At 38.5% G+C, this 9,812-nt stretch overlaps 1 non-coding gene across 1 annotated transcript; it reads right to left on the bottom strand.

Annotated features, from left to right (window-relative positions):
- Positions 1-8,940: 8,940 nt before the first annotated feature.
- LOC145430235 (U1 spliceosomal RNA) lies at positions 8,941-9,103 on the bottom strand. Its single transcript, XR_013910700.1, has one exon. It is a non-coding gene; the product is annotated as a U1 spliceosomal RNA (small nuclear RNA).
- Between the last annotated feature and the right edge of the window lie 709 nt (positions 9,104-9,812).

The following is a 9,812-nucleotide window of genomic DNA, read 5'->3' on the forward strand; positions in this document are numbered from 1 at the left end:
ACCAGAGACTATAACTGTAGCTGTTGTGTGAAACTCTTCAGATCAGCCTTTAGAGTAGGACTGCACAGGATGCAGTGTGCTGATCTCCAGATGCATCTGTAAGGAAAATGGGTAATAAAAGGATTGTGTGAAATTTGGAAACATCTCTGCGTGATCTCTACCGAGACAAAAAGAATTGGAGAGTCTCAACAACACTAAGTAGATATTCCACTAAATCTCATTTGTGATTTATGATAAATGTTACCGTTAATTATTTATATTTCTTTACGCTTCTGATTAATTTAGTAAAACTTCTAAACGATTTTTACTGTTGTCAGAAAATAAGACATTTCTAATTCTCTACAGACTTTTGAGCTGTAGTATAGATTGCAATAATAGTGTATGGTTATTGTTTATAGCAGATGAAATAGCAGTATCAGGACAGATACGAGAGAAACGCTCTCGTATTTTAACATTAAACTCATAACTTTCCTTTTTGATGGTTTGCGTTTGGCCTCTCAGGGCCACTGCAGTACAGTCACCCCCCCCCAACATAGTTGGTTAAATTATACAAAAAAAAAAATCATATGTGCCCATAAAAGAGGTCAAAATAACAGAACTCTACTCAAAGTTAACAACAACCAATACTGATACCTCAAACAAACTGACCTCACTAAAGAAGACAACGGGGGAAACTTAAATAGTGGCTGATCAGCCCACAAAAATCACAAAAAGGGGTAAAACACACAAAAACCTAACTGAGACCAAAACCAGTTATTTATTATCCTGTAAATTAAACCTTATATTTAAAGAAAGACCAATGTGAATGCAGTGTTGTGTGTAAGCCTCTACACTGATATTACCACTGTGTGGCTGTAACTGCAGCCATCACATCGCCTGACCACGTTAAGGTGGTAATCTCTCAGGGGGAAAACAGAAAAACAAAACAACAAAAAATAAAATAAAATAATGCTCATCAGATTCTAACAATTCAAAACATGACATTTACCTTAACTGGATGACCTATATAATAAATATATTCGAACCCAACAATAGTACTTCACACTATTGCCAATATTAACAAAACCAAAAAGGGTAAGCCAAGTTATTTAAAAAAAGACAATTCACAAAGTCTTGAAAAATAGAAATAAAGAATAAAAATCCTCAATCCACTCTATAACAACAGTCTCCTGCTTCCCTGCAGATCAACACGTTCTCACTCCTAACTCGTCATATGTGCGACGCCCATACAGCATGTATCACTTCTCAGTTATTTATTGCACTTCTTGCTCGTCAGTGAGGCACTTTTAGTGCTTTATCTATGTTTGTGTGGGGACTTGTTATAAATCAGTCTTCAACCTTTAATCTCTCTCTGAAAATGACTGGGATTAAATGCAGTATAATAAACTTTCCTGAACGTGTGTCTTGTCATGATCTCCAGTGCTGCCATTTCATAGGATCTCCTGTCCAGGGCTTCTCAAACGTTGGTTGTTTTTATAACTCCTCTCACCTTCTGCTCTTGTGTCTGCTGTGATAAGCCTTTTATACTCACCCATTTTATTTCCATTTCTGTTTCTCACTATTTTTCTTAACAAGATTAAACCAGAATCAAGGTATGACTCAAGTATGTGAGGAAATTCTACACTAATTGGTACCTGCAGTCTTTCTTCTGTTGCATACCACACCCCAAAGAATGGACACACATAATGCAGACACATTTTCAGTGACCCAAATAACATTCAAACACGCTCCGTATCATAACCTCCTTTTTGTTTGTGTTTATTTTAAGCAGTTGATTTAACATAAGGATTAAAATAGAAAGAACAATCCTTGAAATAACACATGTGTGTGAAATACATAATAAAAAACATAAAATAAATAAAATAAATAACTATGTCAAACCTCCTGAGATCCAGCCTCACAATCACTTGTTCTATGATGACTAAAGGAAGTTTATTTACTTCATAGACCCAGTGACGCCCATTCAGTTTCATTATCCAGGAAATAACAGCTGATGCTCACTTCTGTTTAAGACACAGTCCAATCTTAGGTTTCTCATCCTGAGTGGAACAATGGGTCTATAGAATAGAATAGAATAGAATAGAATAGAATGCCTTTATTGTCACTATACAGTTGTACAGAGCATCTCATACTCAGTGTAAACATGCTGGGGGGGGGGGGGGGGGGGGGGGTACAGTTCTGCAGCGCTATGTACATATGGACAGTATTAACATGAGGAAAAACATATATATATATAAAATGTACAATATACAAGACGTAAGTAATATGTAATAAATAGTGTTATGTATATACAGTTGAGTATTGCACATGGAATTGGTATAAATAGTGTTATGTATATACAGTGTGAGTACAGCTGCCTTTTTCAGATCATCTCTACATTATATGAGTTGATGATTCTAGCATTACAGATAATGTCTTAATTATTCCAGACTGAGCTGTGGTGAGATCTTTTATTTTCTTTCTTGTGTTTCAGTGACAGCCTTAGCCATCACAGCCGGGCAGGTAACAAACCTATTTGCTTATTTATTTATTTATTTTTGTCTCTAAAACTCATAAATACATATCAATACATGTATTCATTGTGAAGCATCCTGATGATCAGTAACCAAGTGTTTCTTCCTGAAACAATTACATGTAACTGTGCTGCAGTGAGGATAATACGATGTAGTATTAGGGCAAAGTTAAGAAAGGTATTATCGATCATTTTGAGAATAAAGTCAAAATGTGGAGATTACAGCTGTCTCAAGGCAAGCTGCCATGGTTGCTACTGTATATCATCTGAGTTGGTGAAACCGTACTTCAGAATTGGTTTTAGCAAGAAGGAAACATGAGCTAAAATAACCAGAACACAACTTTAAAATGCTTTTCACCAGGAGTTTTAGCTCATGAGCTAAAACTCCCTGGTTTTAGCTCATAAACGCAGTGTGGTGATAAGTATTAGGTTGTACCAAAAAAAGGGCTGGTAATAATAATAATGGATTGCATTTATATAGCGCTTTTCAAGACCCTCAAAGCGCTTTACAATTCCACTATTCATTCACTCTCACATTCACACACTAGTGGAGGCAAGCTACAGTTGTAGCCACAGCTGCCCTGAGGCAGGCCGACAGAAGCGAGGCTGCCATATCACGCCATCGGGCCCTCTGGCCTCTACTAGTAGGCGGTAGGTGAAGTGTCTTGCCCAAGGACACAACGACCAAGACTGTCCGAGCCGTGGCTTGAACCGGCAACCTTCCAATTACAAGACAAACTGCCAACTCTTGAGCCACGATCTAATGGACAGATGCAAGGTTATCGATGGTTACATCCTCGTGTAATAAAGAAGTTGAATGTTGTATCACACAATGGCTGATCAATTTGTTTCACTAACTCATCTAAATAAGGAATTTTGTAGCAGAAACAGTAATTATAGCAGTTTGTTGTGGAACAGTAATGTCCATATCAACAACTTTTTTCTTGTGGCTCTAAAACTCCATCGTAGCGTAGAGCCTCCCCGTCTTCTCTGTAGCTCAGTTACTTGATCTAAATCCTTGATCAGCTGTGTGCTGAGCTATGGCCCAGTTAGATGTTAATGTGTGTTCTTATGTTGTGTTATAGTGACAGCTGTGTGTACTGCTGCAGGAGCAAGTAAGCAGTTTATTTATCTTTAACTAATTTGAATCAAAGCCCGATCCATGTCTGATACATGTCTTGTCTTCCTGCAGTAGGTGCTGTAGTCACTGCTCCTGCTCTTCTGGGAGCTGCAGGTTTCAACTCAGCTGGAATAGCTGCAGGCTCCTGCGCTGCAGGCATGATGTCGTCTGCTGCAGCTTCTAATGGAGGAGAAGTGACAGCCGGAGGTGTGGTGGCTGTTTTGCAGTCAGCAGGTAAATATATAATTAGATGTTTTATTAGGATTTTAACTTACAACAACATGCAAAAAGAAGAAGTTCATGGCTTTGGGCCTTGGATTCCAGGCCGGAGTTGTGTCCTCAGCCTGTAGTCTGACTTGGACGAAGAAAACTAAATCTTGTGGACCCCATTGCAGTGTGAGTGTGGTGGTTTCTTACTGGTCAATAGTAGACCTTACTACAGTCTTGTACGGGAGTCATTTTGAACCGTACGTAACATTTGACGTTTGTCGACAGGATTTTTATTCAGCATACAAAACCACCTGCCTTAGACTGATCAATATGGCTGATGAACTATCTGAAACCGTTAATATGGTGTGTGTGAATATCAAATAAAGTCTTATGAATCAAATTATGTCAGTCCTTCGTGACATGTATCACTTGTTTTTTTTTGGAGTGTTTTTTTTCTGTTTTTTAATTTTGTTATCCACATGAAAAATTCCAAAACTGCAGATTTTAGACACTTTAGACCTAAAATGTATATTCATTAGGGGAAAAAAACATTCATTTGTGATAGTAAACGTAAAACAACCTGAAAGACTCCATGTGACAGTCAGAACATTGAGCTTAACAAGTAAGGTCCAGTTATTTGTTTTAACAAACATTTCAAGCACATCCTCTAGTCTATTTGTAGGATTGTTGGCTGTCCACTCAAGAAGTTCAGAATACAAAAAGCAGAATAAGAGATTTTTGACTACCCGACTTCTGTCTGTATTAAGAGTGGCCTTTGGTGTCATATTTCAGCTGCTGCACATGTCAATTGATTTTGTAACACCAAGACTTTAATATTTGAGACTGCTATTAAGCAGGTCAAAAATGAAATTTCATGCTCATCTGAGGCTACATATATACAAACCCGATTTACTTCACACCACATCATTTTTCATATGTAGGAAAAGGTAAGTTCATCAGATGAAACTTAAAGGATCTTTGGCTCACGTCTTCATCTGGATCAGCGGTCCCCAACCCCCGGTCCGTGAGTCCTTTGGTACCGGGCCACGAGAGTTGAGGCTCAGGTGTGAAATGTCAAGTCAATGAAAGTAGAAAAATGTTTTAATATATATTAATTTTATAGTATTTTGTAAACGTAAACAGGGGTGGCCATTTTTGGCCACGAACAAGCTGAGAGGGAGTTTTTTTGTTTTTCTGTTACTGCACCAAAAAAAACAAAGATACATAAAACTCATTGATACTTTTACTTATTGCTATGCATCTAACCTCCATCATGGTTAGAAAATAATTCAGTTTGCATGTTTTATTTGGAAAAAAATTGGGGTTTTGTGATTTTTTCCATTTATGAGTTCCTAGGATTATGTGATCTAACTGGTATTTAAAGGGTTAGAATTCTGAATTTGAATGAAATTTTGATTTTCATGAACAGCACTGATGCTAATCTAAAAAATCAAGTAAAAAAAAGTGGAAATTTTTCTTAATATATATGAATTTTATAGCATTTTGTAGTTGTAAACAAGGGGTGGCCATTTTTGGCCACGAACAAGCTGAGAGGGAGTTTTCATGTTTTTGCTCTCTCTGCACAAAAATAACAATGCATTATAATCAATGTTGATGTGAATCAATTACATGACCCATACTCTACTATTAATAATACAAGAAATTTCAGTAGCAACTCAATTATATAAAATTGCAAGATTTGAGGTTGTCTTCCAGCTAGTCGCAGTGGACAAACAAACTGGTGTTTAAAGGGTTAAAAATGTAAAAAGTAATAATTATTTTATATTTATGAAAAGAACTGAAGTTACTTAAAAGCTTTATGCAGATAAAATGGCAAAATAAACATGAAAATAACAGACCTAATCTGTTGGTGGCCACGAACAAGCTGAAAGGGTAGTGATTTTGAACAAAGGCAAGGCAAGGCAAATTTATTTGTATAGCACAATTCAACAACAAGGTGATTCAAAGTGCTTTAGAGAGACATTAGAAACAAAAACAAATAAAAAGTATGATTTAAAATTGATTAAAACAAGCAAACAAACTAACTAACTAAACACACACATTTCACACCTGTTCGCGCGATCTGAACCCTTATCGTAAGGGGAGCTACCAGTCCTTCTGTGGACGAGCTACTTTCTATTTTAAATTCCCTGAATTTAAAATACTCTCTAGACCCAGTCTAGACCCAGCTGGGGAGCTACCCAGAGCTCTAACCCACTTAACAAACAAACAAACAAACAAACAAACAAACAAACAAACAAACAAACAAACAAAGCAGTATGTAAAATCAAAACAGATAAAATCAGAACAGTAGATAAAATCAGTAGTTAATGTAAGTTTTGAAATTTAAGCTTAAAAGTGTGGATTTGGTGCTTTATTCAAATGCAGCTGAGAATAGATGAGTCTTCAACCTGGATTTAAATAAACTGAGTGTTTCAGCTGATCTGAGGCTTTCTGGGAGTTTGTTCCAGATATAAGGAGCATAAAAGCTGAATGCAGCTTCTCCGTGTCTGGTTCTGACTCTGGGAACTGATAAAAGACCAGATCCAGATGACCTGAGGGATCTGGAAGGTTCATACTGGGTCAGGAGGTCATTGATGTATTTTGGTCCTAAACCATTCAGAGCTTTATAGGCCAGCATCAGAACTTTAAAGTCTATCCTCTGACGGACAGGCAGCCAGTGTAAAGACCTCAGAGCTGGACTGATGTGGTCCACTTTTTTGGTCTTAGTGAGGACTCGAGCAGCAGAGTTCTGAATGAGCTGTAGTTGTCTGACTGATTTTTTAGGTAGACCTGTAAAGATGCTGTTACAGTAATCAAGCCTACTAAAGATGAATGCATGGACTAGTTTTTCCAGGTCCTGTTGAGACATCAGATCTTTTATCCTTGATATATTCTTGAGGTGATAGTAAGCTGACTTTGTTATTGTCTTAATGTGTTTTTCTAAGTTTAGGTCTGCATCCATCACTACACCCAAATTTCTCGCCTGGTTTGTGGTTTTTAGATGTATAGATTGAAGTTCTCTGGTGACCTGTAATCGTTTTTCTTTGGCGCCAAAGACTATTACCTCAGTTTTGTTTTTGTTTAGTTGGAGAAAATTGTGGCACAACCAGTCATTAATTTCCTCAATGCATTTACCAAGAGCCTGTACAGGGCCTCGGTCTCCTGGTGACATTGTGATATATATTTGTGTGTCATCTGCATAGCTGTGATAGTTTATTTTGTTGTTCTTTATAATCTGTGCCAGTGGGAGCATGTAGATGTTAAACAGAGGGGGTCCCAAGATGGAACCTTGGGGAACTCCACATGTGATACTTGTCTGCTCAGATGTGAAGTTACCTATTGATACAAAGTATTTCCTGTTTTCTAAGTATGTTTTGAACCAGTTTAGTACAGTTCCTGAAAGACCTGTCCAGTTCTCCAGTCGTTTGAGTAATATGTTGTGGTCAACTGTATCAAATGCTGCACTGAGATCCAGTAAAACTAAGACTGGCATTTTTCCACTGTCTGTGTTCAGACATATGTCATTAAACACTTTTGTCAGAGCGGTTTCAGTGCTGTGGTTCTGTCTAAAACCTGACTGGAAGGCATCGTAGCAATTATTCTGTTTTAAGAAGTAATTGAGCTGTTGAGAAACTGCTTTTTCAATGATCTTACTTAAAAATGGGAGATTTGAGATCGGCCTGTAGTTTTTCATTTGTGTCTTGTCAAGATTGTCCTTTTTCAGTATAGGTTTGATTACAGCAGTTTTTAGTGGTTCTGGAAACACACCTGACATTAAGGAAAAGTCGACGATCTGTAACAGGTCTGACTCTAAAGTCTTTGAGACCTTTTTGAAAAAACTTGTTGGCAGGACATCTAAACAGCAAGAGGAGGAGTTCAGTTGACCTAAGATGTCCTCCAGGTCTTTGCTGTTAATCGGGTGAAACTCTTTGATGGTGTTTAAACAGTTTTTCAGTGGACACAGTACATATCCTGGATCTGCTGTTGATGTACCAACTGCTTGTCTAATCTTTTGGATTTTGTCTGTGAAGAATTTGGCAAAGTCATTGCAGGCCATGGTCGAATGAAGTTCAGCTGCCACTGGCACAGGAGGGTTTGTTAGCCTGTCAACTGTAGAAAATAAGACCCGAGCATTATGGCTGTTTTTAGTGATGATGTCAGAGAAGTAGGACTTTCTTGCACTCCTCAGTTGTAAATTATAATTGTGAAGTTTCTCTTTATAGATGTCATAGTGAACCTGGAGGTTTGTTTTTCTCCATCTGCGCTCAGCTTTCCTACACTCTCTTTTTTCATTTTTCACTAGTGTGGAGTTTCTCCATGGAGACTTTTTCCTTCCAGAGATAACCTTCACCTTAATGGGGGCAATAGTATCCATTACATTTAACATGTTAGCATTGAAGCTATTGACGAGCTCATTGACTGACCCTCTGGACAGGTCAGGTGTTAATGGGAAGACCTGGTTAAAAATTGCACTACTGTGTTCAGTTATACACCGTTTTGTGATCACTGCTGTTGATATATTTGTGTGGGCTGAGATTTTACTTTCAAAGAAAACACAGTAATGATCAGATAAGCCCACATCAGACACAGCAATGTTTGAAATGCTCAGGCTTGGAGATCAGTAGGTCAAGAGTGTGTCCTCTATTATGTGTGGCCTCTGTTACATGCTGAGTCAGCCCAAAGTTGCCCAGAGTGTTACTCAGGTCTTTAGTCCCTTTGTCCTGAGGGTTGTCCACATGGATGTTAAAATCCCCAACAATAATTACACAGTCGAAATCAACACAGATCACAGACAGCAGTTCACTGAGGTCATTAATGAATCATTTCAATGTAAGCAGCTGTCTCCTGGAAGTTTTCAGTCTTTTGAATATGTGGCTTTACAGCTGAAGGCCCCATCCAAAGTTGTGTTTGTTAATGTTTACAGGCCTCCCAAATGCTGCACAGACTTTTTTAAATAAGACAGCATCCCCTCCTCCTCTCCTGCTTACCCTGGCCTCACTGATAAAACTGTAGTTAGGAAGCCAGAAGATTGCATGACGTCGTCATTGAAAATAAGCGCAAACATTCCCACTCATTTTTCTTTCAACATATGAGGGGGGGAGAGCGCGAACGCAGTCCCCACTACCAGAAATTATGTAGTCGAGATTCCCACATTTGGGGAATTCGCAGGCTGTCAGCAAAGCCAGAGTGCAATGGCTGAGCCTCGGCCTGAGAGAACCACCTTCGTGATCATGGTATCTCTCCTACCAGGTAAGTATGAATTCCTTAGCTCACGCATGGGGCAGTCTTTCACACACAAACCCTGCACACTCACGGTGCTCACAATCTCAAAATCAACACAAACACAGCCTGTAGGAAGCTGGGACTACACACTATTTATATATACACATGAAGCAGTTTCCAACAGAGCCCCATAAGGTTATTTAGCTTTACAAATACCGGGAGAATTTCCCATCATGCATTGCTGTATCTGCGCAACAAGAGCTAGCTGAAAGATAACTTTTTTTCATCAATTTAACCTCCTTAAATCCACCAACAAACCACCAGAAGTTCAGCTAACTCAAAGGTAAAGCACGCTGCTAAACGAGTTTGTCTGATACTCGGGAAAAAGAGGATAAACGCAAAAGTTTTCTAGTTGAAGCACAGTCACTTCCGGTCTTTTCGTTAACTGCTGCTAGGCAACCAACAGTTTCCCGCTACGGTCTCGGAGTATGAACAGTGTTGCTCACGAAAACACGTCTGTGAACATGTCCGTGTGCAACAAACAACCAGAAAACAATCCAAATAAAAACACTAAAAATTTACTCATTAACAACGACTGAATTCACTCAGAGCAACTTTTTGCTTTGGCGGGAGTTTATTACCTGCTAAAGATGGCAGGAAGTCTCAAATCACGCGGGTCCGGCGCACATACACGTCTGGATGGTACAGCATAACCAGGTTAAGACATCTCTAAAAATATATATT

Source organism: Astatotilapia calliptera, chromosome 7 (assembly GCF_964374335.1).
Source record: "Astatotilapia calliptera chromosome 7, fAstCal68.1, whole genome shotgun sequence".
NCBI lineage: Eukaryota > Metazoa > Chordata > Actinopteri > Cichliformes > Cichlidae > Astatotilapia > Astatotilapia calliptera.